Source organism: Cyprinus carpio, chromosome A6 (genome assembly GCF_018340385.1).
Source record: "Cyprinus carpio isolate SPL01 chromosome A6, ASM1834038v1, whole genome shotgun sequence".
Classification (NCBI taxonomy): domain Eukaryota; kingdom Metazoa; phylum Chordata; class Actinopteri; order Cypriniformes; family Cyprinidae; genus Cyprinus; species Cyprinus carpio.
This window is the reverse complement of record NC_056577.1, coordinates 1,506,210-1,525,100: the sequence shown is the minus strand read 5'-3', so window position 1 is coordinate 1,525,100 and position 18,891 is coordinate 1,506,210. Positions and strand designations below refer to the sequence as shown.

Below are 18,891 nucleotides of genomic sequence, written 5' to 3'. Positions count from 1 at the left end.
AAGATTAAAGATTTTTGATCTTTAAGTGTGTTCGAGTAGGTATGACAGTTTAAATTCTGCAAGTGTGTTTGGATGCTTGCTGAGATGACAATTGAGTCAGCCCTGGCACGCATCATATAAAACATGCTTGGTTTTGTAGCGTTGGGCTATATATAATCTTATTTTTGGATCAAATATATATAAAAACATGATGGCATTTGAAACTCAATGTATTTAGAAATGGCTTCCTTCTTCCTACTTTGGGTGCATGTTGTCAAAATGACTTACCAGGTAAAATGTCACTACACAAACTCTTTCAAAACTCTATTATTGTTGTTGGGCATGAAATAAACAAAAACAGGGTCGGTTTGTTTGCAAACTGACCTCAGTTTCTTGTACGTGAGTTCAGGTGAAGTTTGCAACTGGTTCTTTTAAATTATGCAAAAATAATATATATATATATATATATAAAAACATTGCATTTATGTCCAATGTGATTCCTCCTGTGAAAATAGTGAAATATTAACAAACCGTGTTGACTGAGACTGAGAGGAAGTTGGTAAGGGTTTCCCTATAATTGCTGCTTTCTGCAAAAATGGCTCTGTTTCACTGTTTATATCAACTTTGCGATATATATATGATATGTTATTCTTGTGTACTCTATGTTGCAGTTATGCACAACTTAATGTTTTGACCTTATCTATTCCCTTTGCAGCTACAAAAAACTGTGTGTATACCTACAGAATATTACCAAACGAGGATAAAAAAACTATCAGTCCAGGTAAGAAATTCTCCATTTTGTACCTGGTAGAAGTTGCTGAACATCTTGTGTTTTATTGGTTTGGAAACTTCCTGCAAGTTGCTCTTGCTTTCATACTCGTGCAGAAAGGTGTTTTGCGTGCGCTGGAAGACTATTCTGAGTTGTCACTGAGGAATTTGCTTGTTTTTTGACGTTCAAGTGTTCGAAAGTTGCCAGAATTATGTGCTCTGTTGTTGTAGTGAATATAGAGCTTTTATGGGGCTTAAAGTATTGGGACTTCTGGAAGGCATAATACACAGTTTAAAATGAGTAATTTCATTCATAGGTACAAAATATCATATCATTAAGCAATTAGAGATTTTATCAATTCTAACTTCACTTTTAATCCAGCGTTCCACTAAATTTTTACAAGTAAACCACAGGTGTGATTCATAACCTCTATGTTCTTCTAATTCGACAACTGAAAAATGAACGAGAATGATATTAATAGTAATATTAATTAGTAATGAAAACTTCTTTGTGAAATGTTACGCTGGCTTTTTTTGGTTTCAAAAGTGCATTACGTTATTTACAATGAATATATTAAACACTTTTTGTGACACAGTGTTCAGTATTTTTTTTTTTGGTCTCAATATTATTTATTAGGTATTTTAATTATTGCAGCTTCTACAACAGCATTCATTTCCTGGTTGCACTAAAATAGTGTACAAATCATACAATAAAATCTCAATGCGACAAAAAGTCAAGGCAAATATAATAAACCCTTTCATAATGATGTAAGTTATTATTATAGTCTGTTGGTAACTTGACAAAACACGTCCATATTGTGACTAGCTGAAGAACAATCTGGGCATCCTACAAGCCATTACTATTTGTGCTGGGTAAGAATGAGTGACCTTGTGACAGTTGGATCTTCAGCTGTCGAAGAATACCTGAGAACGTGGTAGTGCGTCTTGTCTGGTCAGGCTAGGTATATATTATGTCCAATGCATTAAAGCAAGCATTGGAGACAGTGCAACTACAGAACCAATTGGTGACTTTATTCGAACTGTGCTCTACTTGTGTCCAAATGGAAATAATGAAAGCAAAATGGGGTGACCTTTGACTATAATAATTTTGCATTGTTTCTCTCTCAGCGTTACATTTCAAAGTAAACCTTGCACACTCAAAGGGACAGGGCTAAACCAAATCTGTAGAGTTGTACAATGCCCTTCCCCCCCGCCCCCCCCATGTCTTTCCCTCTACCACAGTTCTTCCTCTTTCAAGCCTGCATTGCAGCAAGCCTCAGTTTTAAATTATCCATCAGCGTGGGTGGTAAGCAAGCCACAGGGTTCCTCTTGCACTCTGCCTTGAATGGAAAGTTTCAAAAAAGGTTTATATTATTGAATTAGATTTGATCAATTCAATTTTAATACACCATTGTCTGACTTTAAACCAAAGTAGGAGAATGGGAAGTTTTATGTAAGATTGCGCTTTGTCGCCTTTGTCAGTCGGACATATTGTGATGGCCGTGCTAAGAGGAAGTCGTGGTTTAAATATTTTGTGGCAATGCTAAAACCGCTGCCATTTGTCATTTGTATTTTGCAGCCAAATGTATGAAGAGACTTTCATATTACAATTAGGGACTATAAGTTTTATATAATGTCAGGGCAATTTCGGTTGGGTATGGACGGTTGGTATAAATTTTATTGCAAATTTGATAATCATCTCAAAGCTAAATAAATAAGCTTTTCCATTGTAGGATATGACAATATTTGGCCAAGATAAAACTATTTGAAAATCTGGAATCTGAGGGTGCAAAAAAAATCTAAATATTGAGGAAATCGCATTTAAAGTTGTCCAAATGAATTTCTTAGCAATGCATAGTACTTATACTACATTTTGATATATTTACAGTAGGAAATTTACAAAATATATTCAAGGAACATGATCTTTACTTAATATCTTAATGTTTTTTGCATAAAAGAAAAATCGATAATTTTGACCCATACAATGTATTGTTGGATATTGCTACAAATATACAAAGACTGGTTTTGTGGTCCAGGGTCACATATATATCCTGAATTTTGATACTGTGTGATTTTCCACATCAAATACCAGTAATTAGATCACTGTTTTTGGTAGTTGTTGTTACTTCGTATTAGTTTGCATATAATTGGGTCAAAATATTTGCTGAGCATCAAGACGTACTGTAAGTCAAATCAGGTGACTAAGAGCTTACACTCCAAAGTCCTTTGAAAACAGTGGCTTATAAAACCTACTCGGCTCCAACTGAGCCCAGAGAAACCATGCAAAATGAAGAAATGCAATGTACTGCTATTTCTTTTTAACAATGGAAGAGAGGAAGAAAGTCACTGGAAGTATTACTGGGGGTGTTGTGCATGTTTAAGCAATTGAGGATTTTGTATATCATAAAAGCGCCATAAATCTGCTCGACAGCGCCTCTTCAAAATAGCAGATAGCGCCTCTTCTTGTGCTCTTTAGTCTTGTAGCAGGCAGCAAGAGGTCGGTGCCATTCGGCTTTTCCTCTCTGCTGTCCGAGACCTAGTGTAGGCATATTATCAAGGAGAACAGGGCCCTCTGGTCCTACCACCCCTTCAGGTTGCTGTGCAGAAGATGAGGAGCCTTTGACGGGGAACCGACATGTACGTGAATCATTTCAATATAAGCTATTCAGCACTATGCTTAAAGAGGTGTCATTCCGTGTTTTGAATTTATTTTTATTTTCATTGTAATTATTTCATTATATTTTAGTTGAAATTAGTATTACAGACATATATTAGCAATCAACAATTTGAATGAAAAAGTTTATTAAATAATTATTTTATTTTTTATTATTATTTATCAGAACATATTTTTTATAATAATATTAATTTTTTTTGACCCCATTGGGTGTTAAGTTTACTATTTCCCAGTTATGTAAGCTTTGATTGAACCTGAGTATAATCACTATGGTTCAATGTCGATTTCCACAGAGCCATTTAGTTTGCCGCCTCAGTTGCCACCCAGAAGATCACATGTAATGAATGTAAAGACGGCCATAGTGACTCATCCAGAGGAACCGATAGGGGAACAGAGCTTTCCCGCCCCTCCATCTCAGACACCTATATCCAGCGTTTGCAGCAAATCGACATATCAAAGTACAATGAGATTTATCTTTATTCAGTACAATCCCTTGTTAAATACAATATGATTAAATGATTTTTGGCTGATTCAGACTGTCAATTTAGAGTCACTGTAGTGAGTAACATTGTTCTGGCGTGCTAATGATTTTGATGTTTGATATCCAGTTTACCTGAGGACCATCAGAAGTCCATCCAGGAATATTTCCGCTCATCTGTTTGTCTAGATGCAGAGCATGTGCAGAATGGGAACCCGACTCTTCCCCACTTGAAAAAGCTCACACAAAGTATCTGCAAAAACCTAAACAGTTACAAATAGTCTATAAAATGTACCGTGTGAATCCTGGATGCCTTCATGAGTTGTATCCAATGTGCATTTGATTGATATTCCTACTTTTCTATAGTGAAATTGCCCGCACGCTTCCGAGTCTTGAGGTACTGCAGAAAGTTTTGGATCAACCGTTGTCTCCTGGAGTGGGGAGACTAAGGAGCCAGGTGAGTAAGAATGAATCAAAACAGGAAATTTTATTCCTGATTTCAAATGTCCACCTTCCTGAGGTGGCAATATGCTTGTAAGTCTCTGTGTAAAAATATAAAGAATTTACAGGACAAAAAAAAAATGATTGGAGGTAAGAAAATAACATTTATTTGATATAAAACAAGTAGATCTGTGATTTAATGAACAACTTTGTGTGTGTGTGTGTGTGTGTGTGTGTGTGTGTGTGTGTGTGTGTGTGTGTGTGTGTGTGTGTCAAAACTCTCTTTAGTAGTGGGATAGCTTGTAAATACTATTTGTAATTGACCTTTTGGAGATTTACACAATTTAGGGGTAAATAGTAGATTTCAAAATATGTTTTATTTGTAGGTGATAAATATTTGAACCCTAAAACACTGTCATTACCCCTAAATAAAATAAGTAATTGTAATACCCCCCAAAAAACTTCCTAAAATATATCTGTTGGTTTTACGTCTTTTTCAGCTTTCTGCAGATGCATCTCTGTCTGTGGCTTTCAGACTGGAACAAGTGACTAAGCTTATATATTCAATAGAAGACAAGGTGTCGTTGTTCTTTGTTTATGGATCACAACATGACAAAATATATATAAATGAATTTCCTTTTATTGTAGACTAACACCACCTCTTATTTACAGACCAAGAATGCTGTGTTTGATTCTGTGGGATATGATGGAGGACACAGAAAGTCACTTATTCCTCCTGTGACATTCGAAGTAGGAAAGTCAATTCAACAATATATAAAAAAAAAATGATTGGAGAATAAGAAAATAACATTTATTTGATGATATAAAACAAGTAGATCTGTGATTTAAGTATTGGTGTGGTGTGTGTGTGTGTGTGTGTGTGTGTGTGTGTGTGTGTGTGTGTGTGTCAAAACTCTCTTTAGTAGTGGGATAGCTTGTAAATACTATTTATGATGACCTTTTGAATTTACACACAATTTAAGGAATTAAATGTTAGATTTCAAAATATGTTTTTGTTGTAGGTGATAAATGTTTGAACCCTAAAAAAACACTGTCATTACCTAAATAAAATAAATTAATTATAATACCCCCAAAAACTTCCTAAAATATATCTGTTGGTTTTCACGTCTTTTTCAGCTTTCTGCAGATGCATCTCTGTGTGGCTTTCAGACTGGAACAAGTGACTAAGCTTATATATTCAATAGAAGACAAAGATTAATGGTTGTTCTTTGTTTGCAGGATCACAACATGACAAAATATATATATAAATGAATTTCCTTTTGGCCCAGCATAGACTAACACCTCCTCTGACCCCACAGACCAAGAATGCTGTGTTTGATTCTGTGGGATATGATGGAGGGACACCTGAAAGTCCACTTATTCCTCCTGTGACATTGATAGGAAAGTCAATTCTAACCCAATATATATATAAAATATAAAGGATTTAATTACTTGAAGTAGATTAATACAAGTATATAAGTATATGCGAGAGTATATATATATATATATATATATATATATATATATATATATATATATATATATATATATATATATATATATATATATATATATAGTATGTGGTTGTAGTTTGATCACTGTTCATATTCAAAGTGAAAGTCATAATGGTTGCACCTCCTTCCTGCTCCTCGTAATGATGTCATAATAGCTTGAAAGCATGGACGTTTTTCACTGCTACTGCTTTGCTCTTCAAAACCACATGCAAATTGGAAAGAGTTCAGTTTGCCTATGTACTAGATAAACTGCGATGACATTTGGCTTGGACTTTGCCTTTGCACAGTCATCATAGAGAACCTTTGTGAAAACTATTTTGGAGGCACAGTACAACAAAAAAATGCTGCACTTCATTTTACTGATGTGTGTTTTATTGTCCTTTTTTCTGTGCTAACAAGGTAAATCAGGACTCCTTGGTATTTCAAACAAAAAATGTACCTCAAAGTAGATGTGGAAGGGAGGGAAGGTTTTCTTCAAAGAAGTCCAAAGATGGACCTGAGGATAAATATTTTGTGCACAATAAAGTATGAGACTGAACCATTTCATCACTAATATAACCACACACAAATGAAATTACTGACAGTGTTTTTAATATTAATAAGTCGAGCCAGGCCTTTATTGAAAAATTAAGGGGAAACTATGGCTTCAAGAGACATTGGTTGTCAGAGCACAGTGGTCAAATATAAAGTTTGAGTGATGATGCGTTATACATATTATTTAAAAGAGGTCGTGGCGTTGCTAAAAAGAACATTATTTTGTGTATTTGGTGTAATCCAATCGTTTATGTGGTTTAAGGTTCAAAAAACACATTATTTTCCCAAGTACTGGCGCATTATTGTTTCTCCTCTATGCCCGCCTTCTGAAGCGATGTCGATTTTACAAAGCTCATCGTTGCTGGCTGAAGTGTGCTCTGATTGGCCAGCTATCCAGTGTGTTGTGATTGGCCAAATGCCTCAAAGCGTGTGATGGAAATATTACATGCCTTAAAACTGTGATGCCGTGTGTCCTGGTGCTATGAGACAAAACCAATAAAACCCATTATAAACAAGGCATTTGTTGCATACAGTGGGGGGCATAATTACTGGTATAATGACTTTTATTGTCTTTTTACCCTTTGCGTTGTGTATCGCGCTGCGTAAAACTTAAAACCATGTCTGCATTTGTGATCGGAGAAACTACAAACAATAAGCTCTACTCTACACTACTCAAAACTCACGTTTGAATCATCAGTGGCAAATTCTTTACATATAAAAACATACTTACAGGCTGTGAGTCAGAAGCACCAGACTGTCCTTGCAAAGTTGGAACTACCCAACTTTATAGAAACGAACACCGGCATTTGTAAAATCTACTCTCTCTCAGGAAAAAAGTCTAGCGTCCTCCGCCAAAATCACTTTGCATCCTATCTGTATATTTGTTATCGAACTGTTCTGGAACAGTGTTGTAAATAGAGATATAATGATTCACTGAACTCACGATTCGATTTGATTCACAATTTTGATTTCCACGATTAGATTTGATTTTAGATTTAATTTATTTATTTAACAAAATTATATTTAAGACAAATTATGAATTAAATGTGTCCTTTATAAATGCTGTGCATTTATTTTTTGAAATAGAATACAAGTAAAATAATATTCTAATATAGCACTTGCATATTATTGCTCTTTTTGTTGGTTTTGATTGCTTCTATTGTCCTTATTTGTAAGTAGGCTTTGGATAAAAGTGTCATAGCTAAATGACAAAATTTAAATAGAATGTAAAACATAAATAACAAAACTAAATTGAAAATTTTAAAAGCAAGCCCCAAATCAAATAAATAACACAAAATAAATGTTTCGCTTGGTTTATGCTGCTGTAAGCAGAACTTCAGCACTGCACTTATGAACTTTAATATGCATTATACAGAGGCAAGATGAAAAAGAAAAAAATACCATCTAAACTTTTCTAAAGACAGTAATTTCCCCCTCAGACATGCATTCATATATAACTGCACAGCTCAATGAATCGTGACGTGTTTAGCATCTCATGGTGGAGAAGTAATCCTGTACTGGTGAATGAATTTTTCAGCCCGACTCACGGGTTAATGCGTTTACATCCCTGGTTGTAAATACAACTTAACCATTGATTTCTAGTTGTGTCTATCTTTTGGAAAGGCCAAACAAAGGCCAGCGCAGCTTCCACAGCAAGGAAACATAGCATCTCCACAACATGGTGGCGACAACAACAATACTACGGTGAAAGTTACACCTTCTTTTCTTGCCTGCTGAACATTTAGGCGGCGTTATGCCAAAAAAGATCTTACCACACAGTGGCGTAGAGAGATGTGGGGGCGTGGACAGAATATTAACTTTTTTATAAAGAGAATATCACTTTGGATTTGAGACTTTAGTCTTTGCAACTTTGCGGATCTTTGCTTTATGCACCAAAGAGCTTTACAACACTCCAAAGAAGAGAAAAAAAGCAAATCGCATTGTATGCATTGCTTTTAACACAGAGTTCTGTGATGGACCAATCAGTATTATTCCCCTGCCCGAGCTGTGTAACCAAATGTGTGGGAAATCACCCATTAAGCAATAAATAATGGGAACATACGAATTCTTAATTTTCAGTCTTGCGGTGGTGAGAAGTCACAGAAGATGCACAACGAACTAGTACTGATGGTAGAGACAGAGACGGGAAAAAACTTCAGGCATAAAAGACATCTTTGATAACACAAAATTAAATTCCACACTGATAATGTGTCTAATATTATTTACAGTGAGAGAAGAAAGTTTTTCGCGTGGAAGTTTTGGGGAAACCATAACTATACCAGTTCATATGTTTTGCATGTGTTTTTAATTTGTCCTTGTGTGTAACTGTGTATCTCCAAATGCATTTTTTAGAAAGAGAGAGAGAGCTTCTGTCAGCTTCTGCAGACGATGAAAAAGCAAGCACTCAGAAAAAGCCTGGGCGGATATGATCACCATCTTTGTTGGCACTTGGAACATGGGTAAGATCACGTTTAGCCTATCTTTACAAATTTAGTCAAATTCCGTGGCCATCTCCGCGTTCTCCTGAATTCAGACCTTTATTTTTGGAGCTACAAACACATTTTTTTTAGTAAAAATGCTGTACCACTTTTTTTTATCTCACTAGCTATCCTTGTGAAAAAGAAGAACACTTCAATATTTTTAAAAAGAGTGCTACTGAAATATTCTTAAATAATATATCTTTAAATTTCAGCTAAAATTTAATAAATTTTAGACATAACTGTATTTTATTAAAAGCAAAATGTGTTATAGTTAAAATTTATATTAAATGCAATGAAGCAATAAGCACTTTGCATTTTGCATAAATAAAACTTTCTCTTCCGATTCGCTTTACATGTCTTTAAAACATAGTTTTAAATTATTGCGATTGAATGCTACTGAAACGCATGTATGGTAAAGCTAAAATACGCTTAATTGCTATTTATTTCTATGTTATGTCATGTATTTATATCTGATAGTTGGTAATTATATAGTTGTGCCAATGTTAGTTTGACATTTTAAAAATATATGACACTATAATATGATAATATCAAATAAAACTCTACAGTTAAATTTACAATCCTGTGGCTGTACATGGTAGGCTTTGTCAACCCTTCAAATAATTTAAACTACTTGTGTAAAGCATAGACAAAAGAGATATCAATTATTATTATGACAGTGATGATTGAGATGACAGTTAACTTACCAACTTTTAAGTTTTACGCAATGACACTTAAAGTAGACTTTTTAAAAGATAACACACAAAATTGTGTCCGCACAACAGTGCATTAATGAGGAGTGTGTCCCTCTCACTTGGAATTTGTAATCTCGTAAGCAACTAGTGGCCTTTTATTTCATAAGTCCTAGTATAGTATCTGCATTTTATTTTTTATATATATATATATATATATATATATATAATACAGATATATCTATATATATATATACACACTAAAGAGTTTGAAACTCACTTACTAATAAAAATTTTTATGCCTTGCATCTTCACCATTATTTTCAAGTGCCTGATCTTTGTGTAAGCGTAGAAAATATGAAGTTTACCGCTACTTCAAAGTAGAAGTGAAGTAGAGTAGACTGAAGTAGAAGTGAACTGTCCACCCCCCCCCCCCCCGCCCCCCCCCCCCCCCTCCTCCTTTCAGAGGAAATGCGAATCCACGCACCGAACATCACTTCTGCTGGTTCCAGTCAAAAGGGTCAGGGAAAAACCCACGATGACACACGCCAGTCAAATCCCACACGATATCTATGTTATTGGGACACAGGAGGAGGACCCACTGGGAGAGAAGGAGTGGATAGAAACAGTTAGGGGGGCGAGCCTTAGAGATATAACCAAATTAGTTTCAAACAAGTAAGTGGCACAAAATCCCACAGGAAGGACTTCAAGTGCCTTATGTTGTTTGCATACTACTGTCCTTTACAGATCATTCTTTATTCTCTTGGGAGTAATGACACTTGTTATGACACTTGACAAAATGTTTGATCTGTGTTGAATGACCTAGCATAAAAGCGATGTGTGGTTTTTGACAGATAGCCACTTGTAGACCAATGTGGAGTATAAGGATTGTGGTTATAGCCCAACCGCCGGAATCACGCAGAAACCGCTTCTCTCAGGCGTCTTCTGTGACAGTGTTTAAGACTGGCATAGTAATGCTTTGGGTTTGTTTAAAGCCTTTTTTTTTTTTCCATTACAAAAATCATTAGCAATTGCTAAAGCAAGCCGTTTACCGCTCTTCCTTGTAAGCATAGAAAGCTGATTGTGTGTGTATGTGTGTGTTTTAAGGGAATAAAGGAGCAGTGGGAGGTGTCTTTTATGTTTAATAGAACCTCCTTGGGGAGTTGTCAACAGTCACCTGACCTCAGGAAGCGAAAAGAAACTGAGGTAAGACCAAGCAACCCAAAAAACTTGTTATTGTGACAAATGAGACATTTGCATATAGGCTAGATACACATGAATAATAAGTAATCAAAAACGTATTATTGTGCCTTTTTTTGTGACGAAACCAGAAACTATGTTAGTATTCCTCGTTTTTCTGAATTTGGGAGATAAGAAACTTAATCCTTTTGACATCACACATCGCTTCACACACACCCTCTTCTGGCTGGGGGATCTGAATTGATAGGGGTTGACTTACCAGCACTAGGTAGGTTCAAATCAAAGTCCATCAGCATATACTCAAGAAGGTTTTTTTTTTTTTTTTTATAGCAATATACTAATTTTTCCAAATATATAAACATTTGCATGTTTTTAAAAAAAATGTTGCATGTTTTTTTTCTCTTTGTATAAATCAAATAGATATCAAAAAAAAAATTTTTTTAACTAATTTATTTTAATGCCTGTCAAATACAAAACAAGACAAAATAATCTGTTCATAAAAAGAAAATACTTTTCTGTTTCCTTTTGTATCAGATACTAAAAAATACGCCAATCGCAGAGGTAATTTTTACAACGTTTACTATCACAAAAGTAATTCATGCCTATTAAAACAGATGACTACATATAAAAGCTGAACATGTCCTGCAGTGTTTACCAGTTCTTTATAATTTTCATGTTTATTTATGTATGAATTGACAGACTATGTGGAATACTTGTACTTTTACTAATTCATTTGTCAAGCATTGCAGGACTATTTATAATAGCCAAATCAATTTTATATTTTAATACAATGATTCTAAATGTTATGCCATCAGTTACCCACACTGATTACTTTATGGCGTAAACTGCCTTTGTGGTTTGAGAAAAGAATAGTATGATATTCTAGAGCCAGGCCACGTTCCTCTATTAAGACCATAGCTGTCATGGACAGCAAGATCCTGACATGTCAACGTGACAGCGAAAAAAGACAGAACTTTTGCCCCCCATAGCTGTTTGCTTTTTGCCAGGAAGCTGAGAACATTGTAATGACCGACAAAACGCTAGCCCAGCTATCAGGACCCTGGCCGAGATCAGCTGCGAACATGGAGAAGGAAGATGGAGAGTGGTCTTCTTAGACTACGGTGAGAGCCACATGCTGCATAATGGACCGTCATTTTCATTTCCACATGTAAATTGTGACAGATGTCAAATTCTCAGCTACAAAGTTGACCGAATGTCCATCCCTAGGTTGTATAGCCAAAACGTACACCTAGGGACTCATTATTGCTATGTCCTGACCAGTCAGACAAAACCAGAGACAATGTTTGAAATCGCCCAGAGACCAACAGTGTATTACACTTCCACCTATGAATGGCTAACTGTTTAGTGTTCTCTTCAAAGATGGGATAGACTAGGAGAGTATTCTTACGTATTTCAAAGTACTGGGAAAACAAAATCTCAATATATCAACTTTAGGACCTTATGCGTTAAATGAGGTTTAAGTAATAAATCGTTGATTTTTTTGATAGTTTGTATTGTATCTTAAACCACACTCTACATAAGCTCAAAACTATCTTATATTAGGTCACTAATCACAACAATTGCCGAAGGAGCATAACACTAGTGTGGAGTGTGGCGTAATATTTTTTTTTTAATTTTTTTTATGTTTTTGAAAGAAGAAGTCTCTTATCGCACATAAAAGATGCTATTTAATGTTAATCAAAAATACAGGAAAACAGGTAATATTGAGAGATACTATTACCATATAAAATAGAACTTTTTCTGTTAATCAAATGCAATTTAACTCCTATGATCGCAAATACTGAATGTTCAGCAGCCATGGCTCCTATCTTTCAGTTTCTTCAAGTAAATATAGGTATATGCCACCAAGGTCAAAACTGAGTATTAGAGGCCCTTGCTTAGTATATCAGATTGCTTTGAGTGCACAATAAATCTAAAGACTATCATCTTTGTGCCACCCATTCATGCAGCAAACAGTTGTGTGCCCACTGCACTGCTTGTAAATGTTTTTTCTAGTTTCTTGTGTAGCACCCTCACCTCTTTTAAGGATCTTGCAGCCATCTTTGTTTTAATGTCTGACTACCTCCACATTTTTCTAATTTCTCATTTTTTATACTCCAGACTCATCTTACCATCATCTTGAATCCTTGCTTCATATGTTTTATTTTACAGAGGAGGAGGAGATAACATTTGGCCCCACTTATCCTTTCGAGAGGGACACACGGGAGAAATATGACTACAATAAAAAGCTCAAAAGCCACAGGGGTACAGTGTGAAAGCCATCATCCATTTCCAACAACCATCTCCCCATGGAGCTGATATAGTAAAAAACATTTGTATTTGTGTTTTTCTTGTTTAATGATGAAAATTCTCTTTACAATAAATATTTTATCTCCCAAACAGACAAAATACAACTGCTGCCTCTCGGTGGTGTGACAGTGGTGCTTCGCAAGCTCCTACCCTATGGGCGCATGTGGTGTTGTCAACGCATATGCCGTTAGTTCATTTAATATAAAATGCCAAGTTCCAGTGAAACAAATTCAATGCAGTTAACACATCATTACATTTACCAACAATACTCTTTTCCCTCATTTCAGGATGACACCAATGGGACATGTCATGACAAGATGTGACCATTTCCCCTGATATTTGCCACATGTGACGTTGGTGTCGACGTCTCAGTTTGTCTCAAAAAATGGATATGATCTTGTGAATATTTCACTATGACCAGCAATCCTCCCTTGAGATCGAGAACTGCTTACACCTTCCAGCTGTCTTATGTCAGTTTTTGCCTCTTTACAGATCTCTCAAAGGATTGCACAGGGTGCCTATCAAAATCATGAATTGCGTGGCTGTTCTGCTGACTAAATCAAAGACCAAGTTCTTCATTGAGTAGCACGCAAGCTGCCCTTGGAGAGTGAGGAGCAATAGCCATATTCATTATACTTTTCAATTATTATAGCATAAATGATCACAAATCATTTGTTTCCTCTACTTTTTTGTTTTTTGTATGATATGATGTGCTTTCATTTGAGAAGAGATGAGTTTAGTTAATTACTATTCATTTTCTTTTTTTTGTATTGTGTAATGAGTGATGAAACCAAGAGAACACTGAGGGCCTCGATAAAAGTACGATTTAGCGGACCAACGTGAAGGTAAATATAAAAAAAAAAAAACCTTATACATGTAAAGCTCAGCCACCATGTTTACATTGTTCTTTGCTGAAATCGCTTTGCAGCTCACCACCCATCATTGCAGACCCAGAATACCTCCTTGATCAGACATTCTCATTGTCCATTAATCTCCAGATTGTGATGAGTCATATGGTATGTTTACTTAAAACGGTGTGAACCACATTTAAAAGGGCTTGGCAGCTTCTCCATTATTGCTCAGTGGACCACTTGCAAGACCGGCATAATTTTCTGAATATGGCCTTCATATTGCTGCTTTAAAAATATTGATGGGTAGTCGAGGTTCACACAGAAATCAACCATTGTTTTTGGACTGGGGTCTAAAATCGCTTCCTTGTTCACCCATTCCTCCAATAGTGCATGGCAATTGGTGCGCTAGGGCTGCTATCACTAGGAATGAACAAAATGAAGCAAAGGCTATTTTTACACTGACATATTACATCCGGAGCTGTCACCACAACATCATTCTGCCATAGATTCTCCTAACATTAGCTGTCCTTATAGAAAACAAAAAAAAAAAAAAACAAGAAGTCATAGTGTAACTTAACATTGTAATTGCCCACCTCCTGAGTCATGCGTTTTCCATGGTTAACCTAATTTGTGTTCATAATCATTTAAACTTTTTCCATGGTTAACCTAATTATCATATATATATATATATATATATTATATATATAGATATATATATATATATATCTATCATACCAAGAATAAACACATCAGTAAGTGTTACATTATTGTATGTACTTTTTGTATGTTATAATCTTAAACTATCCTGTCCATGAAGCAGTTTTTTGCACCTAAAGCAAGAGAAAAGAAGAAATATGAATATTTTGTAACCTTTGTAAAATGATTAGATATTGGCAACAAACCAGTGGCAAAGCGTGCAGGTAGTAGCATTTGTTAGCTGTATAATAATGACTGCATTTTTTGAATTATATTTCTGACTCTGTTTTGATGCAAAATAAATGGAGTTGAGGCGCCCGATTGAATCAACTCCTATGATGGAATAACGAATTGGAGATCGACTTTGAAAACCAGGAATTGAACACCCTTAGTTTTAGACAAGGAAGTATTAGGCAAAAAACTATATTTTTATGGCCCCAACTACAGGAATATTCCTTTAAACGTGTCATCCTAAGATATTCCAAATAAGCAACTGAATAATGTTGAATGTTCGAGTCAAGGCAAAGACTGATCGCGTCCGGTGAGTATTCCGACATAAATTGTTCACTTGACTCAAAAATTCTGCATGAATACTACAGTTTTACGTCATTTGTCATATTCGGATACTCAAGAAACGCGGAATATTTTGACTTAATCTGGGTTATAGCATGTGTGTACATGATGCTTACATAATTTGCAATAAGACAATGTTCTGATTAGTATTTGGAAATATCTTATGCCTGTGCACAATTACGCTGTGCACCTGCCTGTAGGTGTAGGGTTGTGTGGCTCTGCGTTCTGCTGAAAAGCTCTTTAACACTGAGGTTCTGTATCAAAACACTCATACATCATGGTGAGCGCAACAGGCTCTGCCTAACAGGTGGCATACAACTCCCCCCAATCAGATGGAAAACAGACAGAGAAGCTGTATGGTGAGTGCCAGTTTGTTTCTGGACAGCAGGTCCAGTTCAGAATTGTGCTGTAAAGCTTTCCTCCCTGAGTGTCCAGGCTGTTTTCCTTTCTCAAAATTGTTTTCTTATTCCAGATTTCATTAAAGTTGGAGATGACCCAGGCGCTGGTAAAGGCAAATCAGGAGATAATACCAAAATGTAAAATATTTCATCTTCCCTCTTTGCTGTTTACATTTCTTCATTTATCAGATGCTTGTATCCAAAATGTTATGTTATTTTATTACTTTTTAAATCAGTTACAATATTTTCTTATTTACTTTGACATTCTTCACAAAAATTAGATTTGCTTATGTTTGTACAAATAAATAACTTTTCTGACATTCTTTGACAGATCTTCTTCTGTCCTCGCCACTGACATTAGTAACCCCAGTTATATGGGAGTAGGCTACAAGAGCAATAACCAGGCAGACAGGGGCCCCAGCAACATTATGTCCCCAAGAACAGGGCCATCATCTGGGCATTCATCAAAGGACATGACGCATGGCAATATGTCCCCAAAAAAAGACTATTACGACCATGCTACATCCAGCCCAAACTACAAAGACATCAAACCCTATGTAAGTATCCCACATTATGTTTTAATGTAAGAGCAGCTGCAGACTTTTTGTCACTTGAATGTGTCTGAGGGGCCTTTGGTGTTCTTCACTTTCAGTTTTATTTTATTTTTTTATTTTTTTGTGATACAAAACAGCTTGTTATGCTGCTTAATTTTGCAAACTAGTATTTCAGATTATATTATTTTAATGTATCATCGTAATTGTAAACACACTGGTTTGTAGCACAAATAGTTTTACAGTTTACTGCACTTTGTTATTCTGTTATTAACCTATAGCAGCTAATGGATTGGAAATCTGGCATTGGAAGAAAATAGCTTAATTTACAAAATAAGGTGGATATATAGACATATTTTTATCTCCTTTACCTCATCAATATATCCTTTGTCATCTGACAAACATTTTTTATTTAGTCAAATATAACTAAGTTTATCTGCCAATTTTAGAGATTTTTAAATTGATCAGTATCAGTTGATATTGGATATTTCGTGCTCATTTCCCCTTTTTTTTTTTTTGCATTTAGATTATCTTTGCCATTATGTAACACTAACTTAGTCAATAATAACACTATAAAATGCAATCTTTGGCAAATCTCAAAATTAATTATTTTTCATATTGTACATTATAATGTTGTGATGCCTAAATTTGCTTGTAGCATTTAAAACAATTTATTTTAGTTTTTAGTGTTTAATTTTAAATTTCTTTGTACAAAATAGTATAGAATTTTAATATCTACCTTTGACTGGTTGTCAGCCTTTACAAAAAAAAAAAAAAAAATTGGTATAAGCCACAATATTAATAATGCATCCTTAATATTTTTGATACATTTAAAATGAATGTTTAAAAAAAATTTTCTGTTTGTTGGAATTTTGCTTTGTTAAAATATTCTTTCTGATGACACAAAAAAAAAAAAAAAAAAGTGTAGGCCTACAAATGACCACTGCTTGTTATAAGAACAACTGACAGTTTGCATCTGTTAAAGTGATTCTATACTAATCTACTAAATTAAATTTTGCGTGGTTATTTTTGGTTATTTTTGGTTTAGATCTGAGGATGGGCAGACTCCAGAGATGTTTGACAATCCACTTTATGGCTCAATGAGTGCATCACGAGGAAATAAAGACCATCTTCCTCCTCCAGATGCTCACTTCGGCTTTTTGTCCAAACAGACCTTGATGCTGACCGTCAGCCCCCTGTTCCGACCCCTCGCATCCGCTCTTTCACCTGTTCAGAAACCAAACCCCAGTCATCATCAGCCACAAACACCATGAGCAGTGGTCTACAATCCCTGAACATCACCAAGAAGCCAGTGGTGCCTTCTCGCTCTGAAGGGGGCACGACTGGGCTTAATAGACCTCCAGTGCCTATGAAGTCCCGCCCTGGTCAGCCACAAGAGCTTCAACCAAAGCCCAGAGACTACAGGGAGAGTTCAGAGCTCCCATCTAAGTTTCGGCTACAAATAAGACCGGGCCAACCAAAAGATGGTATGATAACTATTGTATATTCTATATAAACACTAGATTAGGGGTCTTGAAACTCATCTCTCAACTGACACAAGTTGAAAGGGCTGTGTGTAAACAGCTCTATTGGTTTTAATGGGATATCCCCCTCAATTATCACATTTAACTATTAAAACTATTGGTTTAACAATCAGTATTTGATACTACAAAGCATTTATTCATTGTTTATATAACTGTAATTTATATGATCACCCAGTGATATATTAAAAGTTGTAGTAGGCCTACAACCTACTTTAGTACGCTAACACTAACTTAACATCATGCTTTTCTGCAAAGCTGCTTTGATACAATATGAATAGCGCTATGTAAATTTTTCTTAATATTTACCATTAATTTAAATATCTTTCCCTTCTCTTTCAATTGCAATGTCTGTCCTCAGGGCATAATGAGACGTCACAAATGAAGATGGGTCGACCTTTAAAATGATTTCCTATCAGCTATCAACGTTGGTATGAGCTTCACATCTGATACTTGAGACTCTGTAGTACTAGGCATAGGAATAAGTGTATAAACAATAGCAATAAAAAGAACATGGATATTGATTTTTAAATGATGAATGTTTCACAGTTTGAATGTCACTGCATATAGTCACACATAGAGCAATCATTTCTATCAACCTCTGTTTAAACATTTAATTTTGCTTGAAATATGTTATTAAAGGGAGAAGAGTGAAAAGTTGTAATCTTATAATAAAACCAAGTGTTGTACAGTCACTGAATTGTTTTTATTTTTCTTCTCCCTGGAAAAATGCTTTTTTATCAGTCAGCTTGACCATAGGCCACAAATATTCATTCTTAGAAATCCAAACAGTGTAGCACTTTCCAAAATTACACATGCTTCCATTGTCCATGTTAGTTTTTTTATTTATTTTGTATTACAGTGTATGGCATTGCAGAGCCCACACTGTAAATAGCAGTGCGGTGCACTTGGATGGGTTACTGTTTTTTTTTTTTTTTTCTATCACTAGCAAGCATTGTTCAATACTGAAACCACATTTTCAAAACTGTTCACACATTCAGTGATACAAAAGTCTATGCGGACCAAACTGTGAATCATTTTTCATTGCTTTCACACAAAAATGCATTCACTGACCACATTTTCCAAAATTCATGAATGCCTTTGTCATGGATACTCCGCAACTTGCAAAACACTAAATATGTTCAGCAATTTTTTCAGTTGCTAATACACTGCTTTCAAAACTGATAAAAGCACATTCAAATCAGACAATGACA

The 18,891-nt window shown here is 35.3% G+C and overlaps 1 pseudogene; it reads left to right on the top strand.

The window, feature by feature from the left end:
• The first annotated feature begins 3,071 nt into the window (after positions 1-3,071).
• On the top strand, positions 3,072-18,372 carry LOC122145400 (annotated as a pseudogene).
• The last annotated feature ends 519 nt before the right edge of the window (positions 18,373-18,891 follow it).